Source organism: Cebus imitator, unplaced genomic scaffold, assembly GCF_001604975.1.
Source record: "Cebus imitator isolate Cc_AM_T3 unplaced genomic scaffold, Cebus_imitator-1.0 Scaffold13, whole genome shotgun sequence".
Classification (NCBI taxonomy): domain Eukaryota; kingdom Metazoa; phylum Chordata; class Mammalia; order Primates; family Cebidae; genus Cebus; species Cebus imitator.
In genome coordinates this window covers 2,766,567-2,792,245 of record NW_016107328.1, presented here as the reverse complement: position 1 = coordinate 2,792,245, position 25,679 = coordinate 2,766,567, and the positions used below count along the sequence as shown (strand labels likewise).

The following is a 25,679-nucleotide window of genomic DNA, read 5'->3' as shown; positions in this document are numbered from 1 at the left end:
TTGATGTCTGCCGTATCCCAGCCTCAGCATAGTGCCTGGCACAGACTGGGGGCTTGATGCATTTCTGTATAAAAGTTACAAATGCGTGCACACATGCATGCATGAATAAAACACTCAGGCATGCTGCAGACCTGCAGGAAATGCAAGATTAGGAAGAGTGGAGATGCGTGAGTAAGGAAGGGCAGCATGGAGATGACAGAAGAACACAGAAGCTTGCCTGGGTCTAATGTGTCCTCTCTGCGGGGGCTGCAGGTGGCGCTGAAGATGGCGGGGCCCCAGGTGCAGGGGCCAGCCCAAGCAGATGGTACCATCTTTTTTTTTTTTTTTCCTTGAGATGTAGTCTCACTCTGTCTCCAGGCTGGAGTACAGTGGTGCAATCTCAGCTCACCGCAGCCTCCGCCTTCCAGGTTCAAGTGAGCCTCCTGCCTCAGCCTCCAGAGTAGCTGGGACTACAGGCACATGCCACCAGGCCCAGCTAATTTTTGCATTTTTAGTAGAGAAGGAGTTTCACCATGTTGGCCAGGATGGCCTCGATCTCTTGAACTTGTGGTCTGCCTGCCTGGGCCTCCCAAAGTGCTAGGATTACAGGCGTGAGCCACCATATGGTACCGTCTTTGTCATCTTGTTCTTCCCTGTTGAGAAGCCCTTTCACATTTATTCAACACAGTGAGGGTGTTTGTTGGCCAGAGCCTAGGAACCTGTGAGGGAGATGAAGGGGCCCCTGGAGGTAGGCACAACATTGGTGGGGCAGCTGAGCCATTGGTGCACAAGGTCAGCGGTGCTTCCAGCTCAGAAGAGGCAGCATTTGAGCCGAGTCATTAGGGAGTGTTGGGATCCTCTTTATAAAGAAATGACCCAGCTTCAGGCTCCTATGGGGTCCGGGACAGCCAGCACGATGCCAAGTGCTGTGATCACCCCGCTGTGCCCAACTGGGCCAGCCAAGGCCTTTTGTGCTTTGCACCAGTTGTGTGGGAAGGTAGCCCTGATTTCTCAGCATAATGCCAGTGCAGAGAGTGAGCCTGGCAGGGTGTTAGGAGCATGGGCTTTTGAGCTGAACAGACCCATGTCCAAGTCTAAGCCACCCCAGCACTGATTGTGTAACTGCATGGGTCTGAATTTTGATGTTTTTATTTGCTAAACTAGAAAAATACAAGTACTTGTATGTTTTTCACAAGTAATGAGCTAATCCATGGGAGTTGCTATTATCATTGTTGTTGTTATTATTTTGGTTTCCTTCTGATTTTGCCCTTTCTATGTTCATATCCAGGCAAATTTTGGCAGTCTCTCTTTCTTAGTGTAGATGTCCCCACCAAGCATAATATGCAGGTTTTTACTTCCCAATTTGGGTAGCAGAAACTGAACAGATGAGACCCCTTCTCTGTGAGGCCTCAACAAAGCCACCAGCATTGCCATCTTTGCCAACTTCATGCCTGGGCAGTGCCAGCTTCTAACAGGATTGTGTGGATGGTCCCGAGGCAACCCTGAGGCCCCAGCTTCATGATTCTGTGACAGCTGGTGTCACCAGTGGGAATGGGTGTTTCCCACTTAGCGGGAAGCTTAAGGCAGGAGCAGTCTGGCCTGCCAGCTTGTTTATTTACATAGTAAATTGCATTTTCTACTTCACTAGCCATGACGCTGCACTCAGGAGCTTCCTCTGGGCACTGGCTCTGATCAGGGATTGGAGGGCCTTTGTTCTGGGACTAGAGGAAGATAAGTTGGGAAGGGAGTGAGGCTTGGGGGGCACTGCCAGCCAAGGAGGCATCTGCAGAAAGAGAACTGGCACTGTGAACTGGGGCAGGAAATGCTGAAAACCTATGGGCTTTTCCAACATACACTTTGCTGGAAATGAATATGCTGCTACCTTGATATAAACCTGGGTGCATTTCTTTTCTTGTCTGAGTCACAGTATTTTCCTCTACAAAACACAGCTTCTGCCAAGGTGGTTAGGATGACCATGCTCACAAATGATGCCTGTGAGTGCAGTTCTGTAAACTCCAAAGTCAAAAGCAAAGAGCGTGGATGGTGAAGGAGAATAAATATGGCTTCAATACTTTTGTCCTCTCTAACATTCATGTTGAATATTAATTCCCAATATGACAGTATTGGGAAGTGCAGATTTGGGGAGGTGATTGAGTCATGAGGGTTCTGTCTTCAGGAATGGGATTAGGTGCCCTTATTAAAGGGCTTGATGCAAGGAGTTCAGCTCTTTTGCCCTTCTGCTTTCTGCCATGTGAGAACACAGCGTTCTTCCCCTCTGGAGGATGCAGACAACAGACCTGCTATCACCTTGATCTTGGACTTCCCAGCCTCCAGAACTGTGAGGAATAAATTTCTGTTCTTCAAACATTCCTCAGCCTGTGTTCTGTTACAGCAGCTCAGATTAATAAAAGAGCAAAGCTCCCTTTGTCCTATTGCAGCCAGTTGAATCCATCTTGGGGAAGATGACCACAATGCAAAAATTCTCTGTGCCTCAGTTTATCTATCCTCAACAGAAGGGCAAGAACACCTACAGCCAAAAGTGCTGTGAGAATCAAATTGGATAAGGCACACACGTCTGGCAGCACACTCTCCAGCACTGGAAAGATGCTTAGCTCTCTGAGCCTCAGTTTCCCTCATTTATCAAACCGTGAGGTTGAATGATAAATTTAGAAGAGTAAAGAAAGCACTTTCTAGGATCCAGGGCTCATGTGCTCAGTGTGCTACCTTACTTATTCCCATACAGGTGAGACAAAGTAGGGTTTTGATCATCTCACTTTACAGGCAAGGAGAGTGAGATGCAGAGAGGTAAAGTGTCTTGTCCACACATCTCCAGGAAGTGCCAATGTTGAGATCCTGTCTTCAGATTTCAGGCTGTCATGGATCACCCTGTCATTGGTAGAAGTTGGACTGGACCATGATCCTTCTGTCTTTTCTTGGGAAGCTGTTATGACTCACAAGACCCTAAGGGCTGATTGAGCCCAGCAGTCTGCAAGCTGAGTATGAACTCCTTTGAATTTCACAAAGACTTTTGAGGGCATAGACAGCTTCAAGTAAGCTCCTTCTACCTGCTCAGCATCTGTAAGTGCTCTTTGAAAAGTGACTCAACTAGAGATGCATCTGGGCTCTGCCTGCTGTCCTCTCTCTCCATGCCTTTGCAGAAATTCTTTTTCCTCTTTATAAAGGAAAGCCATTCTTCTTCATCCTGAATGTAGCCTCTGGAGCATCAAACCAAAGCAGAAATTCTGAGTGCCAAGTGAAGGAGCTTCTGTGAGAAACACTGAAGGTGGTGGTGCCTTATTTCAACCAAGCATCAAACACAGGCAAGATCAAGTTTCAGATCTAGTTCTCCATCTTTCTCTTGTTACCTATTTATCTCCCATCTATCCACCCGCCCACCCACATCCATCTAGCTATCACCTTCTGTGTACTTATCCTTCCATTCATTCATCCATCTATCCATCCATCTGCAGAGCCAATCAGCTCTCTTAAAATTTGGTTTCAGGAATGAAAAGGTTAACAGAGCTTATATGTTGGCACATCTCCTTCAATTTTAAAATAAAGTCGTACTCTCCTGTCAGTAAATTGGATTTGGCTGGTGGGTTTGACAGGAAGAACTGGCTTTGCCAACTAAGCTACATGGCAGATATTTTTCATAAATTAAATAAATTAGGTCAGGCACAGTGGCTCACACCTGTAACCCTAGCACTTCGTGAGTCCCAGGTGGAAAAAGTTGCTTGAGGCTAAGAGTTCTGGCCCTTTTCTATAAAAAAAATTAAAAAAAATTAGTTGGGCATGGTAGCACGTGTCTGTAGTCCTAGCTAGTTGGGAGTCTGAGGTGGAAGGATCGCTTGAGCCCAGGAGTTTGAGGCTGTAGTGAGCTATGATTGTGCCCCTGCACTCCAGCCTGGGTAGCAGAGCAAGACCCTGTCCCTCAAATAAATTGATTAATTAATTAATTAATTTTTAAAAAGTTGAATAAGAACTCCAAGGTTTTGGCCAAATCTAGTTAAAGCACTTATACAACATTCCAGACCTGCACCATCCAATATGCTAGCCACCAGCCACATGTGGCTGCTTGCACTTGAAATGTGGCTCTTAAAACTGAGATGTGCTAGACTGTAAAATACACAGTGGATTTCAAAGATTTAGTATGAAAATATAAAGTAGCTCATTACTATTTTCATATTGACTACAGGTTGAAATTATAATATTTTGAGTATGTTGAGTTAAATAAAATATATTATTAAAATTAATTTCATCTATTCCTTTTTTACTCTTTAAATTGTGTTTAATATTTCTATTGGACAGTGCTGCTTCAGAGAATAGATTCCTTGGAATTATTTAAATGTATGGCAAAGTTTGAGATTTCTATTTACAATGCCACAATTGTATATGCTTTTCAAATTTCCCGTAGAAGGTATGCTTTTCAAATTTCCCATATATAAGCAAATACTCCATTTTTTACACATGGAAAAATTCTGGCTTTTCTCATTTTGTGATTTTGTGAGAATTGTATAATGGGTACAGAAAATTTACTTTCAACCTATTGAGCCTTGACAAACAAAAAGGTATTGACCTTAATAAAGTTCCTGCAAAGGTTAATGGAAGACTTCCCCTTGGAAAGCATATCTTTTGCTTGTGCTCTGAGACCTTCTAACATTTGCCAACTACTGAAGCTATCTGCCATTTGGTCAGGCCCCTCCCTCTCACCCTCCCAGGTCTGAAAGAGAATGTGGGAGAGAGAGAGGGGCTGGAGGCAAGAGGATGGGGCCTGGATCCATTTACCATGGCTAAGTTGCTGAGTGACATTAAGAAGTCACTTCCCCTCTGAGTCACAGTTGAATGATCTGTAAAACATAATCATAAACCCCACTGATTTACATGATCCCTGCTATGGTCTAAATGTTTCTTTCCTTCTAAAATTCTTGTGTGGAAATTCTAACCCCCAAGGTGATGGCATTTAGAGTAAGGTCAAGAGGGTGAGCCTCCATGAATGGGAGCAAGTGCCCTTATGAAGCTGCCTGGAAAGCATCACCAGACACTGAGTCTGCTGGTGGCTGACTGGATTTCTTAGCCTCCAGAACTTTCAGAAATAAAGCTCTGTTTTTGTGTAGGTCATTTATTCTGTGGTGCCTGTAACAATGGCCTGAATGGACTAAAACAATTCTAAAGTGACATTTCTCCAGCAGTGACATTCCTGTTTCCTCATCTGCTTGATGAGCATAACATATTCCCTGGCTTCCTAAGGCTGTCGGGAGGATTGATTCAATCAATACATCACTGTATTGGAACAGAATGTGGCCCGTAGCATTAAAATGTGCTTGCTCTTTCTTGAATTGTTTTCTGTGTACTGTGAAGAACACAGTCTGTGAAGATATGGTTGTCCCGTTTTACAGAGGACAACGCTGTGCTCAGCCTCAGAAAGATGCAAACCCACCCAATATGTGTTAGTGTCAAAAGTGGTCAGGATTGAACCTCGGGACCTGGGACACCATTCTCATGGACTCTTGTTTCTTCCGCTTAGGACCATCTGATAGAATCTTGATTTAGTTGTTGAATTGCTGAGTCTCACTATAAGAACATGAGCTCCAGCACCATGGAGACCCGAGTTTGTCACTGCTGTGGCTCCACAGTGGGGCCTGGCACGTAAGAGGGGCTCCGTAACCATGTGTGTGCTGAAGGACGGGGTGCCAGTGCTCCTCAGGCACTGCTTCTGCCCTGGAGGGGCGGGTCCACTGTGTTAGCAGCACTCCATGAGACTGAGGGTTTCCCTCAGTCCCCTGAGCTGGAGTCCCTGTCTCTGTGGGTGGGCACCGTCCCTGGAGAGCAGCTGAGCCCCCAGCACTGCTCCTGCAGCCAGCCTGCCCACACTCGCGCTGCACAGCAGTTTGTAAAATGACTTACCGTCTCTATGTGAGGTTTCTTTGATTACGGAGGTGAAGTGTAGGTGGAACTGGGATTGGGTGGGTGGGAGATTATTAATGGCTTTTTGTAGTACTATAGTATTCGTTAGTTGTTTTTGTATTATTTTTTAGAGTTTAAAAAACTAATGAAATAAAATGAAAAGGTACTGTATATTCACTGAAAAGAAAAAGACAAAAACCTAAAAGTAAAATCTGAAGAAGAAAAATCATCTGTAATCCCACAATTTACAGGCAACTGTCTCTGGCTTTTTATCAATCAAACAGTTTTCTGTGCAGCCTGTGGTTGAGATCATACCCCACACTCAGTTTTAAATCATGCTCTTTTCCCCTGAAAAAGGCAATGAGCATTTTCCACGTCACTAATGACTAATAACAGTTACCACTTCTGCTGTACTTACAGGGTGGGAGGTGCTGGGCCAAGCGCTTCACCCAATTGACTCTTAATTTTCACAACTGCTGCATGCAGCCTGGAGAGAAGCGGTTGGTGAAGGATGGGCCCTGCAGCTGGGCAACTTGGGTGCCAGTCCTGGCTCTGTCACCCCTGAGCTATGTGACTTTGGGCATGATGGCTGTGTTAGTTTCCTGTGGCTATTGTAACAAATTACTGGACGCTATGTGGATTAAAACAACACGCATTTATTCTCTCACTGTTCTGGGGGCCAGAATCTGGAACTAGGATATTGGCTTAGCCATCCCCTCTGAAGACTCTACAGGAGAATGCTCCCCTGTCTTTTCCTAGCTTCTGGAGTTGCCAGCAATCCTTGGTCTTCCTTGAGTTATAGATGCACCCCACCTCTGTCTTCTGCCTGTCTTCATATGGCTTTTATGTAAAGACATCAGTCATTGGACATAGGGACTACCCTAAGCCAGTGTGGCCTCATCTTAACTAATTACATGTATAATACTCTATTTCCCAATAAAGTCACATTCCGTGGCTCTAGCTGGACATGACTTCTTGGGGACCACTATTCAATCCAGAAGAGTGGATAACCCCCCTGCAGCTCACATTGCTCATTTGTTGGATGCAGAGACTAGTGTCCATCTAACAAGGTTAGCGCAATGTTTACACGAGGATACAGATGTGTATATATGGTTGAGAATGGTGCCTAGCGCATTGCAACTTCCAGGGAGGGGTTTGCTTTGACCTCGAGGCTGTCTTACAATCATCTCCATCGGCCCAGTGAGGAAGTTGTGTCTCAGTTGAAAGCTACTGGGAGCCCTTGCCCCAGGATGGCAGAGCAGGCACACATTGTAGCTACTGGAAAAACTTCTGGGCGGCGTCCCCTTTTTACTAGACAGTATCAGCAAGTGATCAAGAGAAGAGGCTGTCAGGCCAGCCAGGGCCGAGGACAACTCCCAGCTTTAATCACCAGCTGCATGGTCTTGGGTGAGTCCCTCAGACTCTCTGAGGCCCCTTTCCTCAGCTATGCTATGGGACAAACCATGCCCATTTCATAGGACTATTGTGAGGCCAAAGCAAATCTGCAGGGGATTCTCAGCTCAAGAGGAAGCACACAGCAATTTGCAAATGGCAGCTGCTATTAGTTTACATTTAAATCAAGTTTTGCTGATTTGACACGTTCACTTGCAGCCTTCAGGCTGGGCGTGATGGCTCATGCCATAATCTCAGCACTTTGGGAGGCCGAGGCAGGAGAATCACCTGAGGTCAGGAGTTTGAGACCAGCCTGGCCAACATGGAGAAACCCTGTCTCTACTAAAAAATATAAAAATTAACTGGGTGTGGTGGTGCATGCCTGTAATCTCAGCTAATCGGGAGAATGAGGCAGAAGAATCGCTTAAACCCAGGAAGCGGAGGTTGTGGTAAGCCGCGATTACACCACTGCACTCCAGCCTGGGTGACAGAGTGAGACTCCATCTCAATAAGTAATAATAATAAAGTAAAAATAGCCTTCATTGTTTTTCTTATTACAGAAGTCATATATGTTCATTATAGGACAATCAGAGCATATAGATAAGCCAAGGGCAAGCATTAATCACCCGTAATATTACCATCCAGAAATAAAACCTCCTAACTATCCTTCTAGTATTGCATATGTACAGGTATGTACAGAAATACTCACATACAGAAAACATACATCTTAGTGGGACATTTGTGAGCTGTCTTTTTTTTTTTTAGCTATATGTGATGAGCATTGTGTGTGTGTGTCTCTGTGTGTGTGTGTGAGAGAGAGAGAGACAGAGAGAAAGAGAGAGAGAGAGAATATAAATTGTCACAGCTATAACACATTGTTTCAAGGACTGTGTTGAACCACAGCCTTACTTAGACATCAAGTCGTGGTTGGCCATCTCATCTTTGGTTCATTTCAATGCTGCGTCTGTTTCCATATTACTGACAGGGGTGTCTGGTGCAGTGATGGGGCTACTTCTGTGTCTAGCCCAGTGGCCACAAAAGAAAAAGGGGATGTCACTGAGGACGCACTTGTTATGGCTAATGAAGCATCTCCACAGCCTCTTCCCAGTGTGCCCTTGCTGTGTGCATGTGGGGTTCCCTTCTGTAGATCAGGGACTGAGTGTTTCGAGGGGCCAAAAAAAAAATGGCAATCCCAGGACCTGAATGCAGGACCTGTCTTAGCAGAGTCTCTGTTCTGCCATATAAGGGGTGGGGACTGAGTGACAAGGGCCTCTGTCTGGTCACCCTTCACCTGGCCCCGTTTTCTGTCTCTTCCACCACCCAGAAGAATAAACAGATGAACTCTCCCTGTGCCTTTGGGGTTCCAAGTCCTTCCACCATTAGGGAGACTTGAGTATTTGGAGGAATCCTGGAGGATCCCTTCTCTAGAAATGCCCTCACTGTGTAGGCTTCTATCACGACAGCGCTTTCCCTGCCTGCTTCCTGCCTTAGCCTCTGAGCCTCTTGAGCAGGGATTTTTGATTTCTTCAATCCAAGCTCTTGTATCTAACAAGAGAATTCAATAAAAATTATGCCAGCTGAATCGAGCCAATGAAGAGAGATTAATGATGGAATCTCAAGCAATAGCTGCCAGTCTAGCTGAAGCCTGTTGGCTATTCTATATTAAAGATTTCCTATGCTTATGTGACATTATGCAGATTACAGAGGGCTCTGCTTGCATCCATCATCTCCTAAGGTAGGCTGAGTTTCGATGATAATGATGTGGTTTCACAATAAGAATGATTTTTTCCTTCTTGCAGTCGCTTTTCTTCTGGATCTTATACATTTCTGGTGATATTCTCAACAGCATTGTGAATTCTTATTTTTAAAGATTAATGTAAAGAAAGTAAATTGGTCTTTCCCTCCATTTGTTGATTTTTAGCAAGTTTGAACATTTTTGAAAAATGTTCATTTCTGTTCTTTGCTCATTCATACCTTGAGGTCTGAATATATATATATATATATATATATATATATATATATATATATAATCAGTTTACATGGGCACAGTCTTAATTGTGACTTTTTTTCTCCAGACTCTTTTTTCTGAAATCAATTTGTAGTTAAGTCCTTATTTTCATGAGAGTTTAGTATTTTAACAGTTACATTTCTTGATTTTTTTGATTTTTTTCATTGGAGACTCCTTAAACAACTTGGAAGTTTAGAAAGTCATTCCTGTTAAAGATATTAGATAAGAAGAAAATCTAGTATAGTATAGGTTTTTATGTTTTAATGTGTCATAGTTTACTGTTTTAATCTACCTGGAGGCTATTTTGATGCTATCTATAAAGTGAATTATGAAGACTGGAAGCTACCTTCCCTCCCCCATATTAAAAGCAGTCTTTAAATTTCTATTCATTGGTTTATCTTTGCCAGCTACACACACACACACGCACGCACACACACACACACACACACACCCTCCTCTAACATCACATCTTCAGGTATTAAACGTAATAAATAAATAAATATCCGGATATCTATTTCTACTGGTAGTTGACATTGCAAATCCCATTTATTTTACAGAGGAGAACATTGAGGTACAGAGAGGCAAATTCATTTTCATGGACTCACCCAGTGAGTTACTGGAACATCTAAGAGGAAAACCCATTTCCGTGGATTCTCAACACAATGCTGTTTCACTGATTTCATCCATTCTCTCGAAAGACGTTACAATTTCTTTCCACACTCTGTCTTTCCAGTTAGACTTACATGGTCTAATACCATAACCACCAACATGTGGCTGTTGACAGTTTGAAGTATGGCTAGTTCAAATTGAGATAGGTTGCAGGTATCAAATGCACACTGAATTTTGAAGACTTGATATGGGAGGAAAAGAATGCAAAATGCAAAACTAATAGATTTTATAGTAATTACCCACAGAAATGATAATGTATTAGATGGAGTGGGTGAAATAAAATTTGTTATTAAATTTAATTTCAACCTTTTTTTTAATTTTAATATAACTCCCCCCCCAATTAAAAATGACATATGGCTTGTATTATGTCTCTTTTGGACAGTGCTGAAAACCAGATTAACTCTAAATAGGCACTGCAATTTTTTTTTTGTTTTTATTGTTTTTTTTCTCATCACTTTATCTTAGCACAGTTTCTAGTATGTAATAAATGCCCACCGAATATTTGTCAAATGAAGGACCACGTAAATAAAGGGACTACACAACTACAACCCCATCCCCTTGTGGCAGGGGGTGATTCTCAAAAGTCATGATGGTTGTTTTTCTCTCCAAGTTTAAAGAGATCGACTAGGCCACATGATCTTAATCAAGAGTCCCTTCATCACTAGGGATTCACAGCAAGCAATCTGGGACGGGCCGTGAGCTCAGGCTGTCGGGGCAGGTTGCTTGAGAGCCCCTTATGCCATGATTTTAATCACACTTGGTGGATCTTAAGTTCCTACTCACACAATGTCATTTGCTCTACCGCACTCTTTCTCTTTCAGGTATCACCCCGCAATTCAGCCTCCTCTTATCATGAGCTTTCTTGACTTCTCTTTTAAGCTGGAAGCTGGAGGTAGGAGAACCCAGGACACATGAGAGCAGAATGTGGTGGGAGAAGTGTGCAAGGCATGAGGTCCAGGAGTCCGAGAAGGATGTGAGGTCCAGGAGCCCAGGAAGGATGTGAGGTCCAGAGTCCGGGAAGGATGAGGCTGGCGATAGAGAAGCTGCAGGATCAGCAAGGGCCTGTGAGTCATCTCTCTCAAGGGCACTAGAATGACATTGAAAGCTTCCAGAAGGGGAATGCCACATGCAAATCAGCCTTTCTGACAGCTCCCTGGGGCTGCTACATGGAGGATGGAAGGGGGCACTCAGGAGGCTGATGCGATCCCGTAGTGGCCTGCTGAGCAGTGGCTAAGCAGGCAGATTAGTGAGTATTTAGGTCCCCAGGAGGGATACAGGTTCCTGGTGTGGGCAGTAGGGTGGCTGGAGGAGCTTCCTGAGTATTTGCTGTCTGGATGTTTGGGTGAGCAGATGCTTAGATGGTGGATGGATGGTTAGGTGCTGTGCTTTCTTCAGATCTCTGTGCCTTAATACTTTGTTCACCTTGAATGTCCTAATTCCTGTGGTCCTTGACAATATGTCTCCAGCCTCCTTTCACTCTCTTCTTCCACGCTCCCTCCTTTGGGTGCCCACAGCATCCTGCAGTCACCTCTAAGCCCTCCACAAACATTGTCAGCTGACTTCTCTGTCTCCGTACACTCTAATAACAGAGGGGCCCTGCTTTTCTTTCCTTATGTTCCTAGTGTCTGGCTTATAGAGGATATTCAGTTGGTGTATGTTGAATGAACAGATATGGTACAATAATATTCAAATACACCAGTTTATAGTCTCCACGAGAGCAAGAGTCACACCTGCCTTAGTCATGATCCGATCCCCATGTCTGCCTGCTACACAGGCTGGCCTCATGCAGAGGTAGAATCAGAGCTTCGTAAAGGATAAGGTATGAAAAATGTCTCAGAACAAATCTGTGCTCCTAAGAAATGGCCCTAGGACCACACCATTCTTCATTCTTGCTACATCTACTGTAGGTACCTGGGAGAGGGACCTTTTTCTACTGAGGACTCTGGGACTTGGCACACTCACCTATGCACTTCTTCACTTTCTCATTCATTCATTCACTAATTTATTTATTCTTTCAGCATTTTTCAATCTGCTCTGGTCACAAAACCCCTGGTGTTGATATGCTGGTTTTGGACACTGTCCATCAATCAAGCAGGGTGATGGCAGAGGTGGTGTCCAAAACCCAGGATGTCCTAAGGGTGTGTTCCTTGCCAGGATGTTCATTCCAAACGACACTGGAGATACACAATCTGTCTTCACGTTTCTAAAGACCTGTGTGAGAAGGAATAGTCATAGGTGCCTTAGGGGAAGAGATGTGAGCCCCCTGAGACATACTCCCCTCAGTCAGCGCAAGGCTGCTCTGTGAGTTGGGGTCTTCTGCTCCATGGGTCTGAGGAGCTTCCAAGGGGCTGGCTGTGGGCCCGGCTGAGCTGCCACACAGCCATCTATCACGCAGGTCACAGGCTGGGAGAAGTGAGCTCTGAAGCCCATTCTAACGTAAAGTTTCTTGTAGTGTGATTTTCTTCAATCCATCTTTAACGTTTTTCAATGAATGTTTTAGCATCTTGAATGGAGAAACTGGGTTTCATAAAGCCAAGACCATGGTCCTAAATAGGTTAAGTTTGAATCTTTGCTCATTAACTGTGTGAGCCACAGGGGAGTGATGCAACCTCTCAGGGTCACCTTCCCCCTTCCTCAGTGAGGAGCCCCACACCTCCCTCGTTGTTTTCTGCAGGAATCACAGGAGCTGGTGATTTGAAAACACCCCGTACTGCCTCTGACACAGAATTTATGGACTCCCAACCATGTCATTTGTAGCTGTGTGACCTGGAAGAAAATGATAGAATTCATCTTTGGAATTTCATTAGTTGACATATGCAAAGCTCTTAAAACAACACTGGCCACATGTAACATATGAAGCATTATATAATGTTAGCAATGATTACTGCCTGTATGTGCACTTCACACACCGTGTATGTCCCAGGTAGTCCTCATTAGGGTGTCTTTGCGTTGACCATCTTCACCTATCCAGTCCCGCATCTGCAGCAGTGACTTCCCGTCCCATCCCCACCCCAGAACCTAGCAGAGCCTGGATCACAGCAAAAGCTTAAGATCATCCACAGACATTACTGAAGGAAGAGGTTGCTGTCACCTGCTGCTCAGCTCCATGGGACCGTGTCCAGCTCAAGGACAACTGGACTTCCTAAGAGCACTGTCTGAGGAGTCCTACCGGGGCCACCACATCGAACATCTCCAGGGGGTACCAGGACCCATGCAAACTGGCTGCTCCACAAATGGGACCCCGGGGACACTGTTTTCTGGGTGAATGTTCTCCCTGGGAGCTGTGGGACTTCGAGGCCCTAATTGCTGTGGCAGCTTCATGTGCTGGGCCTCTCAGGAGCATCCAGACATGGGCATGAGTCCTGGGTAACCAACACTTCTCTGTGAGGTATGAGGGATTCCTGTGAAGCTGGAACTAACCATTTAAACTGGGTCTGTGTTGTTGATAAAATATTTCAGGGACATGTAAAGTGCTGGTGGCCTCAGACACTTCTGACTTCGTAGCTGGGGGAGGTTAGTGTTAGGGCAGCTGAGAAAGGAGATGCCCGGGGAGTGTGGAATTCCAATTAGTTCTGCGCCCAAGGCTGACGCTGCTTTGCAATATTTGACCCAAGGGATACTTGAGGCAGGAAATTAGAGTCTGGAGACAGGAAGCATTAGGCCAATCCACACTTTAGCCCTGACAGAAAATAGCCTCTCCTTAAAGCAGACACCGAGTAAATGACTTTGTAACTTTACTTGAGCCCCTTCAACTGTATAGGGTGTAACCACGTAACCAATGGAAGCCCTTAGAGGGTGTTGAAATCCCCACAAATTCTGTAACAGGGCCCTTGAGCCCCTTTGCTTGGGCTCACTCCCACCCTGTGGAGGATACTTTCATTTTTAATAAATCCCTTCATTCCTTCCTGCCTTTGTGCATTTTGTCCAATTCTTTGTTAAAGACGCCACGAACCTGGGCATCCCCCACAGGTAGCATGTTGATCTGAAGCCCTTTGTGTGCTGCTTTCCTATAGAAACCAAGGCCTCAAAGATGGGCTTATTTTCTGTAACCCATATGGAGTCTCATGCTGGGAATCTGAGGGGGTGTCTCCTGGGAAGATGCTGGGAAATAAATACACCTAGGAGGGAGTATGTGTGTGTGCGTGTGCATGTGTGTATGTGGTGGTGATGGTTGCATTGGGGTGTGCAGCTGGTGTTTTAAAGTTTTTAATATTGTATGCAATATAAACAGACTCCAGTTTGTTTAATTAAGGCTAAAGTTTCATTAACCAGAAGATCCCTGGCCTGCTCAGGCACTGAAGAAGAGTTGAAAAACCAAGATGCCCACAGTGCAGGGAGCAGGTGGCTTGGCAAACCTTAGCAGCAAGCGTTTGGGATTCTCTGGAGATCAGGGGTGGGCAACCGTTATTCTGTAAAGTACCAGGTAGTTTCTGCTCTGGGGCCACACTCAGCTAGCCTTATCCTGTGAAAGTGGCCATAGGCTGCATGCAAGAGCATGCTGTGATCCAATGAAACTGTTACATATTTACAAACACAGGCAGTGGCCGTCCTCAGGCAGTGGCAGCTGGTGTTTGGCCTGGACTGAAGCTATAGTTAGGATGGTGACTTCCTCCCTGTGGTCACTGAACTCCATCTGCGTGGAACTCCATCACCTTGAAAGAGCAATTCTGTTGGTGAAAGCCAGGCTGTGATTGCATGGAGACAGAAGCAGCCCCATCTCAGGTGCTGATCCTCCACGTTGACCTCTGATTAACCCCAGTTCCAGGAATGCTTCTAAAATTTAGCTTTTAGCTCCAGTTCCTTGTGTAAGAGCATCTGATTACCTAGTAAGTCCTGCTCTTAGGTCAAGCAACCTTGACCATCAATCCTGCCCGTAGGCAGATTCACATTCAACGTTGTCTTTCTCTTTCCCTCAGGGGCCCGCCTTGATTGTCCCACGCATCTCTTCCCTGGGTCTGAGGCCCAGGGAGACCATGAATCTGGAGACGAGGGCTTATTTGTAAGTCTCTGCTAAATGTTGTTTTCTGAAAAACTATATGTCAGCCTCTTTCCCCAGCCTCTCAGCTTCCTCAGATTTTGGCAAGGTGTCCATAGGCCTACCCAACAAAAACAGATCCGTTTAGTACCGCAGGCGCAAGGCAGTCAATTCACTGACTCACTACTGACCACAGTGATTGGCTCAAGTTGTTCCAGTCAGATTAAAGCAGGGACTTTGTTCAGTGAAAGGGAGAAAGATTTTTCTCCGCTCACCTCTCCCTGTCCCTCTCCTCCTCCCTCTCTTCCTCCTGTGCAGGAACAGCTGATATCTGTGCAGGAACTCATGAAGTCTGAGCTTTATGTCAACTCAGGAGCCAGTGCTTCTGCCCACATCCCTTTCCAATCAAGTCATACCAGATTGAGCTAATGCCATGTCCTGAGCCGTTACTATGTGCCAAGTGTCAGTGAGTCCCAGCAGGTGTAGAGATGCATGAGCCAGAGAAACCATTCCCCACGTCCTCAACAAGCTTGTGACTGCTGAGGAAGACGGAAGCACAATCAACAAAGTTACAATGCAATGTGTTGCAGCGAAGATGAACTATGAGGACAAGGCATTGTCCTTGCATGGAGGAGGTGGCCAGGCTGGAAGAAGGAGGTACTAGACCAGCAGAGGTCATGTCGGAGCAGTAACTGGAAAGCACTGTGGCTTCACAGGGACACATGCATGCAGAGGAACAGGTGCAGCATCACAAAGGGTGAAAAACCCTAGTGTGTTCAGAGATCCCTCTTCGTATCTTTCCTATTCTACCTGCCAAAGTGAGACCTGGACTTATTTAGAATGACAGACCCAAAGAGGTGCCTCAATGCCATCACTCAATAGCTGGTTGAAGCCCTAGCCAGCAGGTGCTGCGAGCAGCTGACCTTGGCAGAGCCCACTGATGGCAGAGGTGAGGAGCTGGCTGTCTAGGACAGATGTCCTCAGGTTACATGGGAAGTCATCAGGCTGCTGCCTGAGCCACTTCCATGCAAATCTGTAGTCCTCTGGACTCCATAATGCACTGCATGAGGCTGGATTGATGTTCAATAAACTTACACCCCAATTCCGGCCCAGAAATGTTTCATGTGTGTAACCTTGGGCAAGTCACTGTATGTCTCTGACTGCAGTTAGCTTATATGCACAAAGAGGTTATTTAAATCCATCTCCAAGAGTGTCGTGAGGCTGGAAATCATGGGTATAGCCAGCCTGGCACACAGTGGAGCTTAGTAGCTATGAGACAGGAACGTGACTAATCCCATAAGGCTGGTCCCAGGGTGTGCAAGGACTCCTTGGAAGCAGAGGTTGACAAAGGCCAGAGCTTTAGAACCTGTGGAAACAGGTGAAGACTCCTCTGAGAAATGAAGTCTGTCTATTCCTCTGGGCTGCTTGAGTCATCAGCTGGCCCAGATGTATCCTTGGGCAGGCAGACCACCATTTTCACCCCTGCGAGATACTCTTAACAAGCCAGGACTTCACGCCTGTATGGATGAGATCAAGACCAACTCATGCACACTTCCCCCAGGACAAGTCCTGGCCTTTGACCTTTGGGCTCCTGCTGGACCTCTTCCAACCACCTGTAAACCAAAAATAAAATTCTAAGCTCCCCAACCAACTGTTGGACCACCATCATGGCCAGAAGCACTCCAAAGTAAACCCGAAAATCCAGTGCAAGCCAAGATGGGAAGGGGGAGTCCGGCAGGTCTCAAGATACCCTCATCCCTTTGGAATTCAGGCACAGCTGACCAGCATTAGAATGAAAACAAAGATCTTTAGAATGACAAAACAGAATCTTTGGCAGCAATTAGACACCACTTCCAACCTACCTCTAATGTATCACATGAGAGGTCTCAGGCCCTGAGAAATTGAAATATTTTACCACACAATATATTTCTTTGGCTTATTTTTTTCTTTTTTTTGACATTCTCTCTCTGTCGCCCAGGCTGTAGTGCAGTGGCGTGAACTCAGCTCACTGCAACCTCTGCCTCCCAGGTTCAAGCCATTCCCCTGCCTCAGTCTTCCAGGCAGCGGGGATCACAGGTGCGCACCACCACACCTGGCGGTATTTTTAGTAGAAACGAGGTTTTGCCATGTTGGCCAGGCTGGTCTCGAACTCCTGTACTCATGAGATACTTCAGCCTCAGTCTCTCAAAATGCAGGGGTTACAGGTGTAAGCCACCATGCCTGATCTCTCTGGCATATTTTGAAATGGTTTGTAAAACTGTCCCATGTAGAGAAAATCTACATTCTATAGAGAATCCCCTTCTGTTTCCAGATCTTCTCCGTTATCCAGGAGAGAATTAACTAAGAGTGTGGCACCTTTTAAAGTCTGATAAGAAACATTTACCATTCATCCTCTTTGTACCCTGCTATGTGGAAGTTTCATCAGCAAATAAGAACCTTGGCCTCCACAACCCCTTACTTAACCCAGACTCTCCCTCCGATAGATTCCAGGTCTGTAGACAATAACTTATCTCTTTCAGCCAATTGCCACACCCGCTTCAAGTTGTCCTGCTTTTCAGACCAAACCAATGTGCATCTTACGTGTATTGACTGATGTCTCCCCAGAATTTATAAAACCAAGCTGTAGCCTGATCACCTGGGGCACATGTTCTCAGGATCTCCTGGGGTTGTGTCATGGGCCATCGTGACTTATATTTGGCTCAGAAGGAATCTCTTCAAGTATTTCACAATTCAACTCTTTTTTTTTTTTTTTTTTTGAGACAGAGTCTCACTCCGTCACCAGGCACCAGGCTGGAGTACAGTGGCACGACCTCGGCTCACTGCAAACTTCACCTCCTGGGTTCAAGCAATTCTCCTTCTTCAGCCTCCTGAGTAGCTGGGACTACAGGCACACACCACCACGCCCAGCTAAGTTTTGTAGTTTTAGTAGAGACAGGGTTTCACCATGTTGGCCAGGATGGTCTCGATCTCTTGACCTTGTGATCCGCCCACCTCGGCCTCCCAAAGTTCTGGGATTATAGGCGTGAGCCACCGCGACTGGCCTACAGTTCAACTCTTTTCATAGGCATGCTGAAATGCCTGACTGCTGGGGCTTCAACCATGCACCATGCTTATCTGTTTAAAATGTGTATCTGTTTTAAAAATTAATTACAATTAATTACAAATAGATTAATTAATATTTCTGCTTTTAAAATTGAGCCTGATACTATTAAAAAAAAAAAAAAAAAAACCCAGCTTAGATGGACCAGGACATCCCTGCTGTGGAGGAAGTCTATTTGAAAGAGGCTTTGCCATGCACGGCTGGGTGGGGCAGCTTTCACAAAACCTCCAAGCTCCTTTGCTGTGGCTGCATCCACATTTCCAGTGAATAGCATGGGTAGAATGGATTGCATTGATCCTCACTGGACACTGATGGGCTTAGCAGCAAGGCCATTATGCTCTTTGATGTTTGGAGGTGGAGGACCCCCAGGGGGTGATCTGTGGTCTTTGTTGGGTACTGACGCCTGCATTTGTGGACAGAGCGTTTCACAGATGTGCTCTACTCTGCAGGCTTGTCAGCAGCCTCTGCAAATTGCAAGCCACATCCAGGGCCACCTCCCTCAAGCTGCTAAGCCTTGAAAGGGAGTAGGACCTCAGCTGCCCAGACAGAGAGCAGAGTCTCTTTCTAAACCTGTGGCCAGCTGGGTGGGTGCCCCAAAGGAGCACTGAGGGTTCAGTGAGATGGGAGTTCAAGCTCTAGAATGTTCTCATTTGGTGCAACCAAGGGGCTGCCTCTTGGGGCAGTTGCCTCCTTCCTTTCCCTTAGATGTGGTGGGAAGAGCCCAACTTCGGGTGATGAGCCAGGGGAGGGGCACAGAGCCTTTCTGAGCCCCAGAATTGTGGCCTGAGAGACCCCAGTAATGTCAACTTACTCCGGGCAGGATCCTGGGAGTGTCACATGCGAGACTCTTAACAGGGGCTTAACTGAGACCACGTGCCCTGCTGGGTATCCTGGCTCTGTGAGAACAGTGACTGAGGTCCCCAGTGACAATGGCCTGCCACTCTCAACTGGTGGATGGTGGGAAGAGGCCTCACTGAAACCATCTACCGCATCCAGCATCTTTACTTCAGGACCTCTGAGCCACAGAGTGGGGGAGGGAAGGTCTGGGGAATACAGATAGCTTTAGAGCTTCTGCTTAGACAATAACGATCTCTCAGGGCTGGGGAACCCCGGGGCAGCCTGGGAGCCCAGAGGGCTCCACAGGAAGGCACCAAGAGAAGTTCTCTGGGTGATCTTAGCACAATCTTCCCTCCTTTCTCAAGTGCATGTAATGTGCTGTGCCCTGGTGAGGCCCTGGAGACTCAGCAACCAGCTGGGCACTGCCCTTCTGCAATCTGTTTAGTGGTTACCTTCTTTTAGCTCCCTGGACATTTTGACGTTGGGAGGGGTGTCACCAAATCGTAAATCATCCAACTGAGGTGAGTGATTTTTGTGCTAGACAGTGTGCCAGGCACTGCGGAACTGAGTAAATAAGGCCCCCTGCCTGGCCCCCTGTTCTGGGTGCACAGTTGACTGCATAAGAACATGCTCTGCAACAAAGGATCAAAACAAGCCCAGAGAAGAGACAGTCTCTAAGGGGACGACTGTGTGAGCTCAGCTCCTGGCTGGGCCTTGTGGAGGATACAGGAAATGAGCACATCTTTTGTGCCCTCTGTTGGTGTGGATCCAAGCCTTCTGGCTGCATAGAGTCACCATTAAATATTTATTTATTTGTTTTTTCTTTGAGAAAGGGTCTCACTCTGTTGCCCAGGCTGGAATGCAGTGGTGTGATCACAGCTTGCTGTAGCCTCGACCTCCTGGGCTCAAGCAATCTTCTCACCTTAGACTTCTGAGTAGCTGGGACGACAGGTGCACACCACCACTCCCCAGTAATGGTCCAAAATGTTTTGTAGAGACGAGGTCTCACAATGTTGCCCAGTCTGGTCTCCTGGGCTCAAGCAATTCTCCTGCCTCAGCCTCCCAAAGTGCTGGGAGCACTTTGGCCATCACACCTGGCCATCATTTAATATTTAAATAATTATCCCATGTAGATGAAGGAACCTGGACTTCTCCCTCACTCTGAAAGTTTCAGGGATTTTCAGAGACTTCCTTATTTCCTCAGCTTCCCTTGCACCAGTTCTGTGCTTTAACAATTACATTAGTTACCCCAATTACATTTTCTTTCTTTGTCTTGGTTTGGGTCCCCTAACACCCTGAGATGATAATTCAGTGCAAGTCTTCTGTTTGAAAAATTATCCCAGAAACACTGCAAGTGAAGTGGCTATGTTGTCTGGGGAACATACCCTGGGGTTTATTGTCACGTGCCAGGAAAATTTAGGACATGGATACACATGAGGAGTTTAGGAGAGAAGGTTTAATAGGTAGAAGAGAAGAGAAAGAGAAATAGCTTCCTCTGTAGAGGAAGGAGTGTCCCATTGGAAAGGACCAGTTAGTGGCAAATGAATGAAGTTTTATTGTTCAATTTTTGTAGGAGGTGGTGTCTGATTTATGTGGGGCTCACAGACTGGCTCAATTAGCTATGACGTTTACATAGTGTGCAGGGAAGGCTGGGTGCCCACCCTAATCTTCTTATGCAAATGGGCTTTCCAGTTGATGGGTGCCATCTTGTCTGCTCCTTATGACACGCATGGCTGGCAGAGAAGGGAAGATGGAGCCATCATTTTGAAACTGTCTAGTCCTTAGTTCCTGCCAGCATTCACTTGTGCAGGCTCCCAGCTTGCAGGCTGCTCTTGATTAGAAAATGATTCGGGGCTGCTTTTTATTAAAAAGAAAAGCCTTACTGAGGACTTCCATGCACTTGCTCTCTGCCTAAGCAGTTTCTTCCTAACTCCTGTATCATAAGAATGTGAGGAGGTGGGGAAGGAAAGGGGGTCACTGAGGGTGTGTTGTGAAGCCAGGTACCACTGTGGGCAGCTGGGCTCAGTCCACTGGGGGCTCTGAGAGATTACACAGAATGTGATGCAAAGTTGTCTCCACTGAGAGGCAGGGAAGCCTCCCCCACTTCCTCTGTCGCTGGCTGAGGGCTGATTCCAGGGCCTAAGGCAGGCCGACGTGGGAGGCCTCTAGAAACTGAAAAAGGAAGGTCCTCCCCTGAGGAGTTTGGAGGCCTCAGGGGGAGCGCCAATGGTGACAGCTATCTGCAGTGTCATGCAAAATGTGACATAGTATGAGTGAGGGTGGACAGCCTTGAGAACCAAGACGGACTCCTGCACCAGCCGTGGGTGCTGAAAAAGCTCGCTACAAAGAGGAGATAGCTGAGCTCCTTCTGAAAGTAAACTAGGGGTCAGCCAGGGGTGAAAGGCAGCCCTGGGAACCTGGACTCCAGAGAGAAGTAGCACAATGTATTAGGAAGACATAGGCAAGTCACTCGGCACTGGAGGCCTGGTGGGGGCTGAATTAGGAGGTGAGGCTCAGGGGGTCATCAGTGCCAAGTGTGAAGTACTGGGACAGCAGGAAGAGCAGGCTGCTTCAAGGAACAATGGGGCCAGGTGTGGGATCTTGGCATCTTCCTTACACCCAGCTGAGTTAGGGAGAAGGAAGGGGAAGGTGGGGTCACTCTTACTCTTGGATTCCCCCATCACATTCTGCTGGGCAGCTGGGCAGTGCCAGCCCAGGGCTCAGTGCTTTATGAATATTAACCCGCTTACTTCTCAGAACCACGTTACGGAGTAAGTGATATTATTTAATCCACTGTGCAGATGAGCAAACTGAAGCACAAGGAGATTAGATTACTGACGTTAACATTGTTGAATAGAGCTGTAGTAAGACCGAATAATGTCCCCCTCAAAGATGTCCATGTCCTACTTCTGGGAACCTCTGAATGTTTTCACATGACAAAGGGACTTTGCTGATGTGATTAATCTTGAGATGGAGGAATTATCCTAGATTATTTGAGTGAGCCCAATATAATCACAGTGGTCTCTGTAAGAGAAAGGCTGAAGTGGCAGCAGCCGGGGTCTAGGGGGCGGAATGTGATAACAGAAACAGTACTAGGAGTGATGCAGCCACAAGCCAAGAAATGCAGGCGCCTCTGGAAGCTGGAAGAAGCAAGGAACACATCCTCCCCTAGAGCCCCAGAAGGAGCCCAGTCCTGTTGACACCTTGATTATAGCCCCATAAGTCCATTTTGGACTTTCTGACCTTCAGAACTATAAGATAATCAATTTATGTTGTTTTAAGCTGCAAAGTTTGGGAAAAATCTCTTACAATAAGAAAGTAATACAACATATAATGGGTTCCATTCTACCCAGTAGATGGTGTGTGGGTTCCCTATGTGACACTGAGGTGGGAAGACAGATGTGTAAAGGACAGATTGATAGCAGAAGCAAGCGTGTAGGATGCCCTAAGTTATAAAGCCTCTGTTGTAATGGTCATGATCCATTACAATCTTTCGGAATTGCCACAGTCCCCACCTCCCTGCTGCTAACCTTCCCCAGTCCCTGGCATTGAGGCTTCCCCTGGTGAGGCCATGCTGTTCATCTGTGCCTTGAATGTTCAGCCCTCAAAGCTCATCTCACCGATGCCTGTACATGGAGACTGCTTTTCCCCGGGTTCAATTTCCTCAAATCATTCTTGTCTTTGGAGGTTAATGACAGCAGGGGGTTATTATACATCTTGGATAATAGGACTTGGTCTTTTGGGAACTGGACTGTTTATAGCATTTTTGAGCTTCTAAAAATCCTGTAGGGGAATATGGAAGTTTGTTCCTCTCCAGCTATGGGGTTGGCACACATCAGATTTTTAAGTCAGAGTTAGCCTAGAATGCTCCTAGGTGGGCATGAGGGGTGGGAGAAAGGAGAACATGTTGTTCCTGAGCATCCCTTTCTGCCAGGCGTGGCAGGGCCCTTCTCTTTTTAGTGCTTCCTGTCCGGATTGGCTAGCACATGCTGACCAGAGTGGGCCCAGAGCCAGAGTGTTCAGCTCCGAATTCAAACGTTGCCAGCTTCTAGCTGTTTAACCTAGGGCAACGTCTTATCTGTACTCCTCACTTTCCTCATCTATAACGTGAGAATAACAGCATAGGCCTTGTTGTGAGGATCACACAGATAATGCATTTTTAATATTATTTTTATTTTGTTTTATTTTATTTGAGAGAGGATCTTGCTCTGTTGCCTAGGCTGGAGTGCAGCGGCTTGATCATGGCTCACTGCAACTTTAAACTCCTGGGCTAAAGCGATCCTCCCACTTCAGCCTCCCTTGTAGCTGGGCCTACAGATGCACACCACCAAACCCTTCTAATTCTTTATAGTGATGGAGGGTTATCACTATGTTGTCCAGGCTGATCTCAAACTCCTGGGCTCAAGTGACCCTCCTGCCTGGGCCTCCCGAAACGCTGGGATTACAGGTGTGAACCACTGTGCCTGGCCCAATTTTAACATTCTTTGAATGGTCTCTGACATCTGGAGAATGTCAAATAGCTGCTAGTGGTTATGTTGATGATCTTCAATGTCATAGTTACAGCATGTTTACTTCTTATTCCGGGAAAGAGATTTATTCTCATCTCTATTTTGCAGGCGATAAAACTGAGCCTCACAGAGGTCAATTGCATGTCCAAAGCCACATGGAGAGTGGGTCAGAGTTGGATTTCAATACCAGAGCTCTTTTGGTACTGAGCAATTTCTGAAACTTCATTTTCCTCTGTACATCCAGGACACACAACACTTGGGCTGTCTCTTCCCAGTGATCCAACTCCCAGGCCCTTGGGCTTTGTCAGTTCAGATTCCCAGCGTGCTCAGAGGCTCTGTCCTTCCATAATGAGTTCTACCAGCTCCCTCCCAGCAGCCTCCAGGGCAGTGCAGGCCAATTGTCCTGTCAGGCTGGGTACTGAGCAGGGCATCTCAATTTGGGCAGCTACTCAGTGGTCAATCACAACCTAAAACAGAGACAGCAGGGTGGCCTTATGCCCGGTGATTTCTGGAAACCAGCCAGCCCTTTTCCCCAATAAGACACTCTATTTCTCAGCATGCAGTTTTCTACCAGACTTTTTATGCTAAGCCAGGCTGGTCCTAATTGTAATTGGTTCTGGCTAGTTCCTGCAAGAACCGTTAAATCTTTTATTTGCTCATTCTCTGGGGAAGTCCGCTCCCTTGGGGAACTAACTCTTACACCGTTGAGAAAAGGTGTCTCCCCTGACCCTTGCTAGAACATACTCTTTCACTCCTGTCCCACTCACCCAGCCATCAGCAGTGTCTTTAAATGAACATTATTTTTGATCTAGAAAAATCAGTGTGCCCTGATTCTTTTGATAGACCTTAAGCCTAGGGCTCTAGACATCTGCTTCTCTGTAAGGAGTATTTGCTGGCAAATCGACCTTCTATTCAATAAGGCCTAGCCAATAGAATCCCTGCCAAATGATCCTTGTGACTTCAACAGGTTTAATTGGAAGTTTATGGGGTCCAACATGCATCGTCACTAAGTTTAAATAGCACATTGATTTAGGATTTACCTCTTAGCTGGAGATGGTTTCTCATCAGTCGAGGATCCTAGTAACTGCACAGAGCTGGAGCTGTCTACGATCCCAAAACACTTGTCACAGCTGTGATCCTATTTGGTCCTGAGAGTAAGTCTTCAAAGTAGCAGTTATTATTATCTCTGTTTACCAGATGAGGAAATGGGGCTCAGAATGGAATTTGCCTCAGGCCACACAGTTATGACAGAGCCAGGATTTGAACCCGATGTCATTTGGATGCCAAACTTCTAGTTCTTTTACTGTGTCCATTTTCAATTGTCCCTTCATTTATTCCAAGCCTATTTATTGAGTGCTTACCAGACAATGATCTACGTCCCGGGAGCCCAGCAGCAATGAAATGGTTTCCACCCTGGGGGAGAAAAGCAATGAACAAACAATATTGGAAAGTGGTAATTGCTCTGCAGAGGATTAAAATAAGGTGAAGGTGGTGGAGGCGTAAACTGGGACAGCCTCTGTAAAGAGCAATTGGGCAATAGCTATCAAAATTTAAAATGTGTATCGACTTTGATTTGGCAGTTTGGCTCCTAGGTAATTTATCCTACAAACATGTTAGCACATATGCAAAGCAACGGATGTATGTACAAGGATATTTGCTGCCTCAATGAACAAGCAAATCAAAGGGGAAATAATGTAAATGTCCCTCAATAGAGAATACAGTATATGCCTACAATAGAGCTCTCTGGAACTATGAAAAAGAATAAGGCAATTTATAAATAGGTAGATGGATAGAAATACAACATGACATCTAAGATGTTATGTCAGGTCAAAAAAGCATCTTGTTAAACAGCATATCGAGTTTGCTTCCATTTAATTATGGGAAAAATCAAACAAAAGAATACGTATATATTATTAATCACCTAGACTACATGAGGAAAGACTGAGAAAGTAGGGGCAAGAGTTACCTCCAGGGACAATTGGGATGGCTGAAAAAAGGAGAAGGGAAAAGATGTTTGCTTTTTTCCCTCCTTGTATAATCTTTGGTATCTTTTGAATGTACATGTACTGCTTATTCCAGAACACACATTAAGTTTATTTATTGTTATTATTATTTCAATAATTTTTGGAAAACAGGTGGTGTTTGGTTACATGAGCAAGTCGTTCAGTGGCGATTTCTGAGATTTTGCTGCATCATCACCTGAGCAGTGTACATTGTACCCAATGTGTAGTCTTTTATTCCTTACTCCCCCTCCCAATCTTCTCCCCTGAGGGTACGGAGTTCATTATATCATTCTTATACCTTTGC

At 45.9% G+C, this 25,679-nt stretch overlaps 1 long non-coding RNA gene across 1 annotated transcript; it reads right to left on the bottom strand.

Annotated features, from left to right (window-relative positions):
* Positions 1-23,021: 23,021 nt before the first annotated feature.
* On the bottom strand, positions 23,022-24,787 carry LOC108283334. The gene is made up of 3 exons (XR_001816790.1): positions 24,734-24,787; positions 24,413-24,558; positions 23,022-23,839 (listed from the first exon to the last, which is right to left on the bottom strand). It is a non-coding gene; the product is annotated as an uncharacterized LOC108283334 (long non-coding RNA).
* Between the last annotated feature and the right edge of the window lie 892 nt (positions 24,788-25,679).